General features: G+C 40.4%; 1 pseudogene; it reads left to right on the top strand.

The window, feature by feature from the left end:
• Positions 1–6,872: 6,872 nt before the first annotated feature.
• LOC138057472 (putative nuclease HARBI1) lies at positions 6,873–10,172 on the top strand (annotated as a pseudogene).
• Positions 10,173–15,509: the final 5,337 nt, after the last annotated feature.

Below are 15,509 nucleotides of genomic sequence, written 5' to 3' on the forward strand. Positions count from 1 at the left end.
GTGTTTAAGCGTGTTCTGGGGGAAAACTAGGTTCTTGAATACTCATACTTAAGTTTAAGTACTTTACCTCTTTAAACCTCACAAAATTTAGCAAGGAGTCGGATTCCTCCCCTTAAAAAAGTGCATTGAAATGAGGCAAAACATGACGACAAAATTGTTTGATGATACAGATTGTATTTTTGTTCGTTCCTTTTGTATTAAATTACACCCTATGGAAGAACGATTTATTTTTTCAACTACTATAAAACCAAGGTTAATTCACAAAAAAACGGTTAACTGTCTTAAATCTCTGAAAAGCTGACATGAAACCGAGGCTGGCATTAAACATCTTCCTTTAATACCCATTTCAGAGCAATTTCGACAGCAAAATAAGTACATTTCCTCCAACGAGCATTTTATTTGTTAGTTCCAATGAGTGGTGCTTATACAGGACGTTTTCTTCTTGCGTTTAATTTTCACTTGCAATACAATTATTGGGAAACACCACATTAAATGTTAGAAGGTTGTTTTCTTAATCGGTTTTGTAATGGGCTTGTTTCGTTCAACGAGTCTTTCCTTCATAAACTGCTCCTAGCCAATCTTTCTCACGTTTCGCAGTGTTCACAACAGTGCTGTCCCTGATTTCTTTTGAATGGATAGTCATGAGCTCCTCACCTTCAGAAAACGGATTTCCACGTTCTTAAAAGGAAGCTACTAAATGAAGAACATCTGTTGCAAATGCATTCATGAAACCTGGATTTTGCTTGTGGTGTCCATGAACAACAGCAGAAGATACACTGCCTTCAAACTCTTCTATCATTCGTGACAGCTCAGACCCTGCGACCATCCACCTACAATGTCCTGCAGGATTTTCAGTGAGCCCTACCGCACTTCCTTCACCTTTCACACCAGCGTTGACCTGTTCATTCGCATGATCTAGGGCTATTGCAGAAAACAAACTTTTGGTCTTGTGAACTACGAAATTGCCATTCGTGAACTGTGTATACACTTCTGGATGTTTGGTTGGGAGCTCACACATATCCAGGTAGTGCACAGAGAACCAGCGAGCATAGTAGGGATGGTCCAATGCAAACATCCATGGTAGAGGCAGCCTTATGGCTTTGACGTACAACGAAAAGTCGGCTTCTCTAAGGGCTTTCACAAGCTGAAGACAGTGCAACTGCAAGTCCAGTGCGTCAGACCAATATAGAAACTGTGGACATCTGGTTGACTTGATCTCTTTCCATTCATGACAGGTTTTGACTGTTTCATTTTCGCCAGTCCCAGAAGCATACTCCTGGTATGCGCTACACACGAGGATGTACAGAGATATTATAGTGACTTGGAGCGCAGCGTTCGACTAAGATGGCTTGCAGTAAGCAAAGATTCAGCCACACCTTGTGTCACCACTCCAGCAACGCAAACTGTTTCTGCCCATCCAGTGCCAGTGAGCCACTTGCCGAGCATTTTCCAGGACCGCATTTCGATCTTCGTCATACACACCACCAAGCCTCCACTGAATTCCCTTGGCCAAGGCAAACAACAGCTAGTCCACAGCAACAACTGGAGTTTGAGAGGGATTAACATGCACGACAGCACCTCTAATTACTCTCAAAGAATGCACAATCATAGCCAATGAATGAGCATTTTCTATAAACATTGGCAAAAGCGAAATTACGGCAGGCCTCGATACGCGGCCAAGAAACATAGTCATTTTTCTGAAGTTCTGCCTTTGATAAGTTTCTTGGCATTCTCGAAACAGTCTTGCTCTTCATTTGTTTCATTGTTTGGAAATTGCTGAGAATAAGATATCAACTGTCCTCTGTTCTTTGGAGCATAGAGCTCACCTGTCCCCAGTGTAAGTGGTGGCACCTCATTGTAGTTTAAAGGCAGTTGTGCAATTTTTTTTTTAAGCAGAACCTTTAGCTGTTGGATCAAATGTATCAATTGCTCTGTTGTTTCCAGGACTCACAGTGGTTGGATGCTGTACTAGAGAAATTGCCGTTCCATGGAAAGAGTCCTTACATGTTGTGGAGCTTGGGTTATGGTCTATGTTATCGACTGCTGCTGTAGTGAAGAGACCCTTTTTCAATTTACTTGGACAAACGACCTGTTCTCTCTCATATCTTTCTAAAACAGTTTTAGTAATGTCTGTTGATATGGAAAGGAGCCTGCCATATGAAACTTCTAGAATGTATCTACCAGGGACTTGTCCCTAGTTGTTCCGTGAATTTTTAAAGCTGCATAAATAGGCAGGGGGAACTCCCAGGATCTGATGTGATGTGTACTCCCAGTTGAATGAGGGCTATTACGATAACGGGAAATACTATTGAAGACAATAAGCTGGGCGATGGTAAGACAAGCCTGACTTTCAGCTGGGCTGGGTCTGCATTGACGTTTGAACCTTTGACAATCATACTTTTGAGCGATGCAGGGATAAAATCTTTCTGACATTAGTGAGGAAATGTACCATTGAGGGAATTTTTTATTTGCAGAATGTCCCGCCGTATGATGGTTGCCACTCTTGCAAAATGTTAAGCATCAGAATCCTTCTTTGCCTCTTCCTTCTGTGTGGGCAGTTAAATCTGGATAAGCAGATAGTATTCTTTCCTTTAGTTGAGTAGCATTGATTTTCTCATACCCAAGACCAACTTCCTGTAGCTTAGAGGAAAAATACTTAACAAGTTCAGAAAGTATAAGCACTGCTGGTTCTTCTACATGAAGTGTTTCATCTATATGGGCAATTAATTCTGCAAACGCTAATTCATCAAGGTTAAGGACAGGAGTAGTTGTGCCTTTTGTTACCGTGAACATTAACATCCTCGCTCGATTATATAACCCAACCAAGCACTTTGCGAGGTACTTTGCATCGATAGCTATCATATTGCCAGCAGAAAGCTTGGCAAGAAGTTTGCTGTCTTTTAGTGTCACCGCACATTTCCCTACATCACAATCACATCACTACTCTTCTACTTGGTAATAAATAAGTCTGAATTCTCATTGACAACTCTGCACGTGGTGGTTTACGTTACGCATTCCATTTTTCTCCTAATCTACAAATCTACACCACACACAAACCTGGAGGCATATACAGCTTGTCAGTTGATCCCCTTAGACAAGAACCCAGGTGTCAGACTGATTGGTGTCGATGAGGTACGACGAAGGATCATTGGAAAAGCCATACTTTCAGTGATCAAACCAGATATCATGAGCTCTGCTGGAAATTTGCAACTCTGTGCTGGTCAAGCAGGTGGATGTGAAGCAGTTGTGCATACTATGACTGATATTTTTGACGAACAGGCTACTAATTCACTGCTCTTGGTGGATGCAGACAACTCCTTTAATTCACTCAATCTCCTACGTATGCCCACCAATGGCCATCTATATAAGGAACTGTTACAGTGTACCCTCCAGTTTATTTGTGCTCGGCAGAACCGAAATTTCATCATTAGAAGGGACTACACAGGGTGATCCCCTTGCAATGCCAGTTCATGCAATAGGCATAACTCCCCTTTTAGCATTGATAAGACCTCCTGCAACCGAAACCGATATATCAATTGAAGCATGTAGCCTTTGCAGATGATTTGGGGGGTGCTGGGGACCTGATTACTCTGCGACGCTGGTGGGACAGCATAGTGCTCTACGGTCCCAAGGTAGGATATAATCCAAATGCAGCAAAGGCAAGGCTAGTTGTTAAGCCACACACCGAAGTATGTGCACGAGAGTTATTTGAGGGAACCAACATTAACATGACAACAAAAGGAAGAAATATCTTGGTGGTTTTATTGGGAGCGAGAGTGGCAATGCTAAATATGCTGAGGAGCTACTCAGCTCGTGGTGTGAACAGCTGAAAGTACTGTCGAAGATAGCAAAGACAGAACCACAAGCTGCTTGTGCTGCGTTTCTGAGCGGGTTCAAACACAAACTGACCTACTATATTAGAACATTGCCCAACATCAAGCAACACTTCAGACAACTGGACGTACATGTGGATCAAGGGTTTATCCCAGCAATAACAGATGGCCATATATGCTCTGCTGACGAACGACTCCTGCTTTCATTACCTGCAAAGAAAGGCAGCTTAGCCATTCCTATCTTCTCTGGTACTGCGGACTCCGAGTTTTCCAGATCTAGAGCAGCCACAGAACAGCCGATAGAGGATATCAACAATCAAGATAGCACAGCACAGGTGGACAGCGAACTACTCAAGCACTCAAAACGAGACATCGTAAAGGGAAGGGAGAAACACAGTGAAGCCATCCTAGAGCAACTTCGTGCGAAGGTGAGCCCTGAACAACTGAGGACAAATGACCGAAGTACCTCCCGTCTGTATGTCCATGTGGCAAGAGATTCGATGTCAATCAAGCAATGTCGTGTATGAAAGGTGGGTTTGTCCATAGGAGGCATGACGAAGTGTGAGATTTGTTTGCATCGCTGCTCCAGGATGTATGCCATGATGTCGATGTCGAACCACATCTGCAGACCCTAACTGAAGAAATTCTTAGTAGCAGTACCAATTCAACAGATGAAGCCCGCCTGGATGTTAGTGCGCGAGGGTTTTGGCAAAGGGGGCAACATGCATTTTTTGATGTAAGAGTTTTTAATTCATTTGCAAAGAGCTTCCTAAACCAAAGACTTGAAACCACATTCACTTCCAACGAGAATGAGAAAAAGAGGCACTACAATCAGCGCATCATTGAGGTTGAGCATGGCTCCTTCAGCCCCCTCGTGTTTAGATCCTATGGCGGCAGTGGAAGGGAGGCTGAGTGCTTTTTAGCTGACATTGCGCACAAAGTATCTGAGAACAAACACATCAGCTACAGCAATGTAATTGGATGGCTCAGAGCCAAACTCTCCTTCAACCTACTAAGATCAGCTGTGCTATGCATAAGAGGTTCACGAGGACCCAGGCAGGAGTTTAATGTCGACGTTACCCAAGCAATAATCTCTGAAGCAACTATCTCTGAAGCAACTGGAAAGACCAGATGATAATAAAATAATAATAATTTATTGATTTCTGTAGCGCATTACTATGACACAATGATCTAATGCGCTTTACAATCTAATACTATCAAAAAGAATTACATGCATAACGATATTTACAATAAATAGTACAAATAATAGCCTAATATCGTAACAATGTAAAAAGAATTATTCTAAAAATGCTTGTTTAAAGAGATGGGTCTTGAGATCTGATTTAAAACTATAGATACTAACACAGTTCCTAAGAGTAGCCGGTAGATTGTTCCAAAGTTTCGGTGCTGCTACCGCAAAGGCGCAGTCCCCGAGTGTCTTATAGGTCCTGCGAGATGTATGTAATCCGTCAAGCATGATGCCTTCCTGGCTAAGTAAATTATATCTCCCCTGAGACCGGATACATACAAGGCAACTAATGTATTCTGGAGCCAGCCCGTGGATAGCTTTAAAAGCTATCAATAATATCTTGAATATTATGCGGTAATGGACAGGCAGCCGGTGTAATTGTCTTAACAATGGGGTTATGTGGCAGAACCTAGACTCTTTAAATATTAAGCGCTCTGCCTCGTTCTGTACCCTTTGCAGTTAGCGATCTGATATGCGGGAAGACCGTACAGAAGGCTATTACAATAGTCAACTTTACTCGTAACAAACACATGAATAAGTGTTTCTGTGGCTTCGTGTGATAGAAACTTCCTTATCTGCCTAATGTTATGAAGGTGGAAAAATGCTGGGCTACAGGTCTTAGTAACATGCATGGCCATAGTAAAGTTCTTATCAAAATATGAACCTAAGTTCCTCACAGACGTGGAGACAGCAACAGTCGCATCGCCAACCCTCAGATGGCTGATATTAGTTTTGGTAAGTTGTTGGCGCGTTCCTAACACCAAAAAATCTGTTTTTCTGTCATTAAGCATGAGACTATGTTGGCGTGCCCATGACTTTATATCTGCTACACAGTCCTGTATAACTTGAACTGCTTGCTCCTTGTTCACACAGCTTGAGGGACTGAAGGAAAGGTAGACTTGGAAGTCATCAGCAAAGGCATGCACCGCAACAGGGGCGTGGTTACTGACAATGTCAAATAGGCCACTCACGTATATATTCAAGAGCAGAGGGCCTAGGCAGGAACCCTGAGGAACTCTCGAGTTAAGTTGGTATGTCTGTGACCATGTACCATCCAGAATAATCTGCTGAGAATGACCTGAAAGATAAGAGCCAAGCCACGCAAGGACAGTACCCCCCACTCCCAGTTTACAGTGGACCACTCTAAGAAGCATGCTATGATTTACAGTGTCGAACATGGCACGGAAATTAAGTAACACGAGTAGAGTGACCTGCTGACTGTTCATATTAATTAGGATATTGTTACGCACTTTTAACAGTGCTGTCTCAGTGCTGTGGTGCTTTCGATAGGAGGAATGATGTAAAGGGTACAATCCATTTTCAAGCATATGTTTCTCTAGCTGGGTGGCAGCGGCAGATTCAGTGAGCTTTGAAACATATGCCAGGTTACTCACGGGGCACAAGTTTGCCTTTGTCTGGTCCAAACCCGCCTTTTTCAGAAGGGGTGTAACTAAAGCTTCCTTCCACTTCTCAGCGAAATGACCCGACTGAAGCAAGGTGTTGATCATAGCGATCAGTACAGGAGTCAGCTCATCAAGGCACTGAGTGACCAGAGTAGTTGGCATCGGATCCAGTGGGCAAGACTTCTTGTCTGCGCGACAAATCAGACCTAATAATAATTAACTGTATATACATATTACATATATATTTTCTTAATTTTAGTTGTACATAGATTGTTAAGTTTTTGAAATCCTTTTTAGGTGAAGTTTTAATAAAGTTTGCATTTGTATATTAAGAAGAAAAACATTACCTGAAAGCTGACTGTTGTAAATAAGTGTATTATCTCTTGCTCTATTTCTCTCAGCATGACGTTGCTTTTCATGGAAATTTTCTATTCTTCCCCTTCCTCTGCTTCTCCTGAGGATTTTGTCGTTTAAATTTCTCAAATTTATCTTCTCTGGTGTTCTTTTCTGCACTTTATCCCGTTGCTCGTCTCTAATATGATTTCCCGGCAGAAAAACGCGTAATGCCATATGCAACGCTGCCACTCGATTTCCCACCAAGGAAAATTGCATGAACACTCCCTTCCCCAGAGGCTGTCCTGCCTCCCCATCTCCACCCAGACAGTCTGTATGGGTGGATGTACATGATGTCAGTCTGTACGGTCGGACGTATGAGACGTCATAACCAAAATTTCTTGTATCGATAGATTTCCCACAGAATCTTACCCATGGTGCTCTGCTGGTTCACTTTGTGCGCCTGAGCTCCGCTATTATGTAGTATACACGGCCACCTTGGGTGCTACCTTGGAGATAAGGGTCATCAATGTAACCTACGTTTCTGCAATGTTGGATACACTAGCCTATCATATGCCTCACAGCAGACCACAAGGTATCCATTCTAAAGTGATAGGATTCTGTGTAATGGTTAAGACCTTTCAAATTTATTTTCATCACACTTTTCTTCTTTCTTACGAAAGTATTTCAAATGAATTAAACTGGTGAGTGAGGATTAGGTTCAATTACTTCCAAACGCAAGAGGTTACTGACCACCTCATTAACAACCTCCTTACCTTGTGAATTAAATTTAATTTCAGGTCTTAGCCTGTTTTGATTGGGCACAGAGTGCTTTTCTAAATGACAATGTTGCAAAACTTGTGGGCCTGATGTGAATTTACACCACACAGGTGAAGAATGCTTATCATTCCTGCTGTGGGTCATCAATGTAACCTACGTTTCTGCAATGTTGGATACACTAGCCTATCATATGCCTCACAGCAGACCACAAGGTATCCATTCTAAAGTGATAGGATTCTGTGTAATGGTTAAGACCTTTCAAATTTATTTTCATCACACTTTTCTTCTTTCTTACGAAAGTATTTCAAATGAATTAAACTGGTGAGTGAGGATTAGGTTCAATTACTTCCAAACGCAAGAGGTTACTGACCACCTCATTAACAACCTCCTTACCTTGTGAATTAAATTTAATTTCAGGTCTTAGCCTGTTTTGATTGGGCACAGAGTGCTTTTCTAAATGACAATGTTGCAAAACTTGTGGGCCTGATGTGAATTTACACCACACAGGTGAAGAATGCTTATCATTCCTGCTGCAGAAACCTGAAGTCCATCTATTCAGGTTTTGCTTTTTTGCCTTCCCACTTCCTGGAATGGGAAGGGCTGCAGGGTTTGTTTGGCTTCTACACACTGTAGTTGTATGCTGAATATTGTCTTTGGTCAGCTTGGAGGTCAATCGATTATCGATTCGAATCAGAGATATCTTTCATAGTCTTATTGGCAGGTCATCTCCAAAAAGCTCCTCCATACTGGGATTTGATGCCTTGAATGTTCTCTTCTTCATTGTCTGACTCCCTGGCTACTACATATAATTCAGATTGCTGTTTCCAGCAATCCTCTTTCTCTTACCGGTTGCCTTCAAAGATAAGCGGGTCCAGAAGTCGAAATTTGTTCACTCTGACACCATTTAATGAGTGCAGAACAGTAACCATGCAGGACTTGATTTGTATGTGTGACAAGTCACGTAATTACTTATGAACTAATCAATATTCATGACAACTGTAACATGGTGCAAATGTGATTCCATGCACTCCAATTACCGTTGAAGTGCTTTTGTTTTAACCCTTTTCCCTTCTGGTTTATGGCTGTTTTATGACATTAGGGTTTTCTCTAGTGTCTTTAAAGAGTTTATTCATTTATTCTCTTTAAATCTGGAGTGAGAAAATAGTTTTTTCCGTTCCTCTTAAGTGGTTGCACCTGGCTGACATAGAGCTCCATTGCTGTCTTTCATCTTGTGGAAATGAAGATACCATGATTGATGTAGACGATTGACTTGAAAGTTTTTTTATAAGGCTTGATTCGGTAACCAACATTTGATTGCAACCAAACAAAATACAGACATCTTTCTTTAACCCAATCAGAAGCCAATTTTTCTTCTCTTCCAATCAGAGTCTTGATACACAATGAGAAGCCAAGCTCAGCTCTTCTTATGTTGGAGGGAGTTCTCTGGGTGAAGAATCAGCATTATTAGTGGATGCAAGAAGTCTGAGGTTGGGAAGTTGCAAGGGGACACAGTATCAATCAGGCCCCGGTTCTTGAAAAGCCGATTAATGCTAATCGAGGATTAAATCCTGATAATCGAGGAATAAAATTTATCCGTCAATTAGTTTCTGTTCCTGAAAGCACGATTAGTGCTATCCAAGGGATAAACTGAGGGTTAAATCTATTATTACACCGTTGTGATTATGCATACAAAAGCTAAGCACAACTTATCGGAATTGGTAGGCATGTTTACAAACATTGTTTCAAGATGGCCTGGGAGCACGCGTGACAGTTTTGTCTTCAACAACTCACACATTGGCCAGAAGTTGGAGAGTCAGCCCCACTCAATAGAAGATGGTTTGCTACTGGGAGATAGTGGGTATCCATGTAAACCATATCTCATGATCCCCTACCTTAACCCAACAACTGCAAAACAGGAGACCTAGAACAAAGCCCACACGGGTACAAGAGTGGCCATCGAACAAGCCTTTGGCTGGTGGAAGGGCCGTTTTCACCTGCTTCACTCTGAAGTGCGGATGAACCCTGAAAAGACCTGCTAATTGATTGGTGCTTGTGCAGTGCTACACAACATTGCATTGCTTCAGAATGAGGCAATTGATGGCCTTCTTCAGAATAAAGACCAGCCAGACATTGCTCCTTATCATGGCCCAGAAAATGGAAAGGCTGTGAGGACTATATTTGCAATACCTTTTTTTTAAATATTTTGCTGTCACATCAAACTGATTTCCCACTGTATTTCAATTTTGACTTCATAAAAAATATCTGTGACATGTAAAATTAAAAGGTCTGGACTAAGACTGATCTATAGTCATGTTCCATCATGATTGGTTAATATAGATTCAAAATTAAAATGGACCTTGGCAGGGATGGCACTAGGATTTTAACAATCTGGGTCCTGGGACCCACATGCCTGGTCAAATTGGGGTCCCAAAACCTTGATGACCTTTTCCTACGAAAAACTAGCTCTTTTGTTGCAAGAAAGAGTCACTGGTAAAATACCGATACTTTTAATAACTTCGTTTTACTTTTTTCTTAGACAGCATTAGCTTATGACATTGTATGTAACATACATTATTAAAGCATGTACACATCTTTTTAACAATGTGATATTGATTTTTGACGTATGAATAGCATAAGTGACTTCTTCAAGTCAAAGGTCTTGCGTCCAGGGACGCTTTAAAATTTTGAAGCTGCATTTTTTCAATTGTATTTGTGTAAAAATGCATGATTTCTGCATTAATGCAATCTGTGCTCGGTTTCTCAAATGAACTGTCATGAGGGCAATCTGAAGAATCAGGTTGAAAACAAATCAAGGAGTAATTTTTGAAGGGGAGAGGAACTGCCCTTAACTTGTGACAATCAACTTACAACAGTTCATTCAAAAAACCCAGCTCCATTTTTTTTCTCAGTGTTACCATAATCGGGCAACATCCACAAATCAACCTCACTGTAAAGTATGTAAGTTATAAGCCTAAGCCTCCTACTCCCAAAATTGGTGAAGCATTTGCCGGTACTGTCAAGGTAAAAAATGGAATGATACATTGTAATATTGATTTCATTCATATAAACTGTTTAATAAGAATTCAAAAGCCAAAATACAACTGAATTCAGTAGCTGCAAGGTCATTGTTTGAATGCCAGCCTTCAGGTGAGAAGGCATTATTTTGAAAGTTACCTGTAAGGATGGTACTCTTAGAAAACGTTTGGTGACAAAGGAAACGGGAAAAATGAGGGACACAAAACACATCGTGTATGCTTGAAGCTTACAGAAGGTCCAGAGGTCGAAATTTTTTCACTCTGACACCATTTAATGAGTGCAGAACAGTAACCATGCATGACTTGATTTGTATGTGTGACAAGTCACGTAATTACTTATGAAGTAATCAATATTCATGACAACTGTAACATGGTGCAAATGTGATTCCATGCACTCCAATTACCGTTGAAGTGCTTTTGTTTTAACCCTTTTCCCTTCTGGGTTTTGGCTGTTGTATGACATTAGGGTTTTCTCTAGTGTCTTTAAAGAGTTTATTCATTTATCCTCTTTAAATCTGAAGTGAGAAAATAGTTTTTTCCGTTCCTCTTAAGTGGTTGCACCTGGCTGACATAGAGCTCCATTGCTGTCTTTCATCTTGTGGAAATGAAGATACGATGATTGACGTCATTAGACGTGGAAATAGATGATTGACTTGAAATTTTTTTCAACCAAACAAAATACACACATCTTTCTTTTGTGTAAAAATGCATGATTTCTGCATTAATGCAATCCGTGCTCGGTTTCTCAAATGAACTGTCATGAGGGCAATCTGAAGAAGCAGGTTGAAAACAAATCAAGTCGTAATTTTTGAAGCGGAGAGGAACTGCCCTTACTTGTGACAATCAACTTACAACAGTTCATTAAAAAAACCCAGCTGCATTTTTTTCTCAGTGTTACCATAATCGGGAAAGACCCACAAATCAACCTCACTGTAAAGTATGTAAGTTATATGCCTAAGCCTCCTACTCCCAAAATCGGTGAAGCATTTGCCGGTACTGTCAAGGTAAAAAATGGAGTGATACATTGTAATATTGATTTCATTATTCATATAAACTGTTTAATAAGAATTCAAAAGCCAAAATACAACTGAATTCAGTAGCTGCAAGGTCATTGTTTGAATGCCAGCCTTCAGGTGAGAAGGCATTATTTTGAAAGTTACCTGTAAGGATGGTACTCTTAGAAAACGTTTGGTGACAAAGAAAACGGGAAAAATGAGGGACACAAAACAAATCGTGTATGCTTGAAGCCTACTTTTGAAGAACTGACCATGTGTCGTCTGGATTCAGCTTCACCTTTAATTTAATTTAATGTAAAGTCAGCAGTGTGATTGATTGGCATTCTTTGTGAAGCCAGATTCATTTGTTACACTTAAAGTTGATCAAAGAATAAAAATTATTTACCTGTAACTTAACCTTAATTTGATCATAGGTTAAGACCACTAAACCATGCAGGTAAGGACAAACATATTTCCAGCAAGGTTTATTTATCATGGTACATTAACATAACAATAACCCCTTCCAATGGGTTTTGACAAAACACTGACCCCCCTCTTTCTGACTTACAGGCATTTCATTAGCAGTGCCTGCTTCTCTTCCCTGATAAGCAGTGCAAAATAAATTTAAGCATCATCAGGTAAGTTACCTGCTTCCATAAAAAAAACAAATAAAAGAAAAGAAAACAGTTTGAAGATAAACACAAGTGAGTGACATGCACACATCACATCACACAGAAACCAGAAGCTGCTCTGTCTGGAACTTAGAAGTTCCAGGTCATGCACCAATTTATTTTTTCTGATTGTCAAAATCAAGATGAGAGGAGGCTACCAAAAATGTAACAGCAAAACATCAAGTGATGCGAAATCAGGCCAAAAAATTAAAGAAATATTGACAAAATTAATGCGAAGATGGAGAATGGACAGAGGAGCCTAGAACCACTAAGCTCCATGGAGAACAACTTGCTGTGTAGTTTCTGATTGTTACTCAATTGTCGATTGTGTTCTTCCAACTGTTTCGTTTCCCCCTGTCTTTGTTGTTGTTATGGTATTTCAGAGAAACTTATAACATGCTTGATGATGCTTCAACTTATTTTTTGCTCATCCATCGGAGAAGAGAACCGAGATACTTGAGATGAAACAAGTCGGCAAGTAGAACCTCATTCAGGCCGAGTTTCGGCCATTTTTGAAATTTAGGTAAGCCACAATCTGCAACGAACTTGATTCAGCCTCAATGTACTTTTTAATTTTGTTATTTTCCAGTGCATTATAGAGGGGGACAGTGAGGGGTCAGTGTTTTTTCAAAGCCCCTCTCCAACACAATATCTAACAATAAGGTGTAAGTTGTCGATTGGACTTGCTGCTCTAAGAGCTGCACTTGTAGCGTCAGCTTCCTGTTTTTCAATAATAAATTCTCTCTCTGCAGACTAAGACAGTTATACTGCATTTGCAGCACATCTTCACTGCTCACACGCCTCTTTCCTGGCTTGGACATTTTCTCTGTGAGGGAGCCATCATATTGGTCATTTGGGTCACTTTTCATTTCACACTGGTCTTCTGCAAAATATTTTAATTTATCATTCGATGAATTTTGTCCTTCCTTTTCATTGGCGGAGAGCCCACCACGTGACCTGCAAATAACTGCCCACAAATAAGTGTTTTGCTGCAAATAATATTCTGCTCATGCGCAATTGAAATCACGCTCTTAGTTGATCTAAAGAACAGTGAGAATACAAAGAAAGGAACAAAATTTCAACGTATTTCGAAAGTATCTCAAGGAAAGAAAGGTAGACGAAGAGTCACTCATGTCATCGACGCGAAGGACAAGTTCGCGAATGCATATGTACTGAAGAGATTTTATGCTGAAGCCAGAAAAAAGAATGGCGAGCTTTACACCAAAGCTTCTCTTGTCGGGATACCTTTTAAAACTGTGAAATTCTTCAGCTTTGTTGATGCCTAGTGTTATTGAACGTTTGAATGTAAGTACAATTTGAAGTCTACAAATATAATTATGCTGAGAAGGAACCAATTGATTGGTGCCATTACTCGACTCTGCAAGGCAGCACAGGCTTACGGCTTCTCGGAAACAAAAACAAAAAACAAACTCGGTGATCGAATGATAAAACAATTATTGACCTCGGTTATCGCAAAATATTGTGATTTGTCAGTGTCTCGCAGATTAATTATTTGCCTCAGGCTTCGGCTTCGGAAAATAATTGATCTGCTCGTCACTGACAAATCACGATATTTTGCTCAACCTCGTCCAATAATTGTTAAATATTTTTAAGGGATAGTTTCTGTCATTTTCAAGGCTTAAAACATATCATTACATCACAGAGTACAAGGCATTACAAAACACTTGTCTGCTTTTCAAATGAAAGCATACTTTTGGCAAATTGAAACACCCTTAAAATGTTCCTGTGCAATTTAATTCAACAAATTAAGTCATCCTTGTTTGAACAAAAATGAATGTCTGTCTCCAAACTTGTGGGACACGAAACATTTTCGTAAAAGTGATGGCCAACACAAATTCAACAAACTAGATTTATTTTGTTTCAGATTTCATACTGAGTAAATGACAGCCGCCGGGTGTAATAGCTCCGAGTCACAGCGACTTTCACAAATTTGGCAAAAAGATTGACGACTACAGGCTTTTTCGACATATCAAACATAACAAATTATCTGCAAAATTTTGAAAGCTTACAAAAGTAAACCGTAGAAAACAAGGACCTCTCGGTTGCATTCAATTCAAGTAGAAAGTTGACTTGGCATTTCCTTGCTTTAAAAAAATGTCCAATAAACCATAAGCTTATTTAAAAGTCGAGTTACTTATCTTTTACTGTTTGCATCAGGCTTCACAAAAACTTTCCCTGTTAAAGAAATGGTAAACAAGTGTTAAACATGGCGGCCCGAAAACCACTTTCAAGGAAATCACACGACCGATGTTTATTTTGCAACAATAAAAATTTGCATACTACTTACCAGCTCGTTCATCGCCGCTGGTTTTCAAACCACGCAGGCTGGCAAAAGGGGTGTATCTTCGAACATTTCAATTTTTTGCTCGCTTTACTGCGAGGGTGGCTTTGGTTGTGCTCTCCTTTTTAAAGAACAAAAACTCCTTCTTTGAAGTAGAATGGAGATTTTTCCATTTGTCTTTCACTTCTTGCACTGTGCAGTTCGCCTGACCCGCCGCGTTGACGTCGTTCGTGATTTCTTCCCATATCTGATTTTTTCTCTTGTTCGTGACGCTGTTAATCAGCTTAGAGTGGATCGTTTCTAGATTTTTACGAACACTCTCTGGAATTACAGAAATTTCGTTCACAGAAAATCTTTTTTTCCTCTTTCTCTCGACCTTTGTCACCTCAACTTCCGTCACTTCATATTCCGCCATTTTTCTTCCTTTTCCCTTTTTCTTGACTGCTTCCCCACGTGCACTGGAACATATTTTCGCGCCAAATTTTCGAAAAACTGGTCTGGTTTATTCCATTTTTAATCGAGGGATAGTTAATCGAGGAATAAATCTGTTTTCAGGAATGCCTTTTTAACCTCCGATTAGTTATTCTGGGAATAAGAAATTTAATCTTGGTTTAACTCTTAAACTGGGGATAGTTTAATCGGCCTTTCAGGAACTGGGGCCTGGAGTTCTCACTCTATAAGATGTAATATGGAGGTGGCCGCCAAAAAACTTTTCACATTGCAGAAGGCTCCAGTTACTTCTACGACTAAATAACAATCTCAGGCTTTGGTCTTGTAGTGATCAGATGAGAGGTTGACTAAGTCTCCAACAGAGATCTCATGGGTTGGGCTGGTCTTTGCTGTAGGGAGCTATAAATGTGATGCTGTAGGCGTGGTTGGTTATCTGCTATTCATGCTACTGTTGAATA

This window comes from Montipora capricornis, chromosome 7, assembly GCF_036669925.1.
Source record: "Montipora capricornis isolate CH-2021 chromosome 7, ASM3666992v2, whole genome shotgun sequence".
In the NCBI taxonomy this organism is placed as follows: domain Eukaryota; kingdom Metazoa; phylum Cnidaria; class Anthozoa; order Scleractinia; family Acroporidae; genus Montipora; species Montipora capricornis.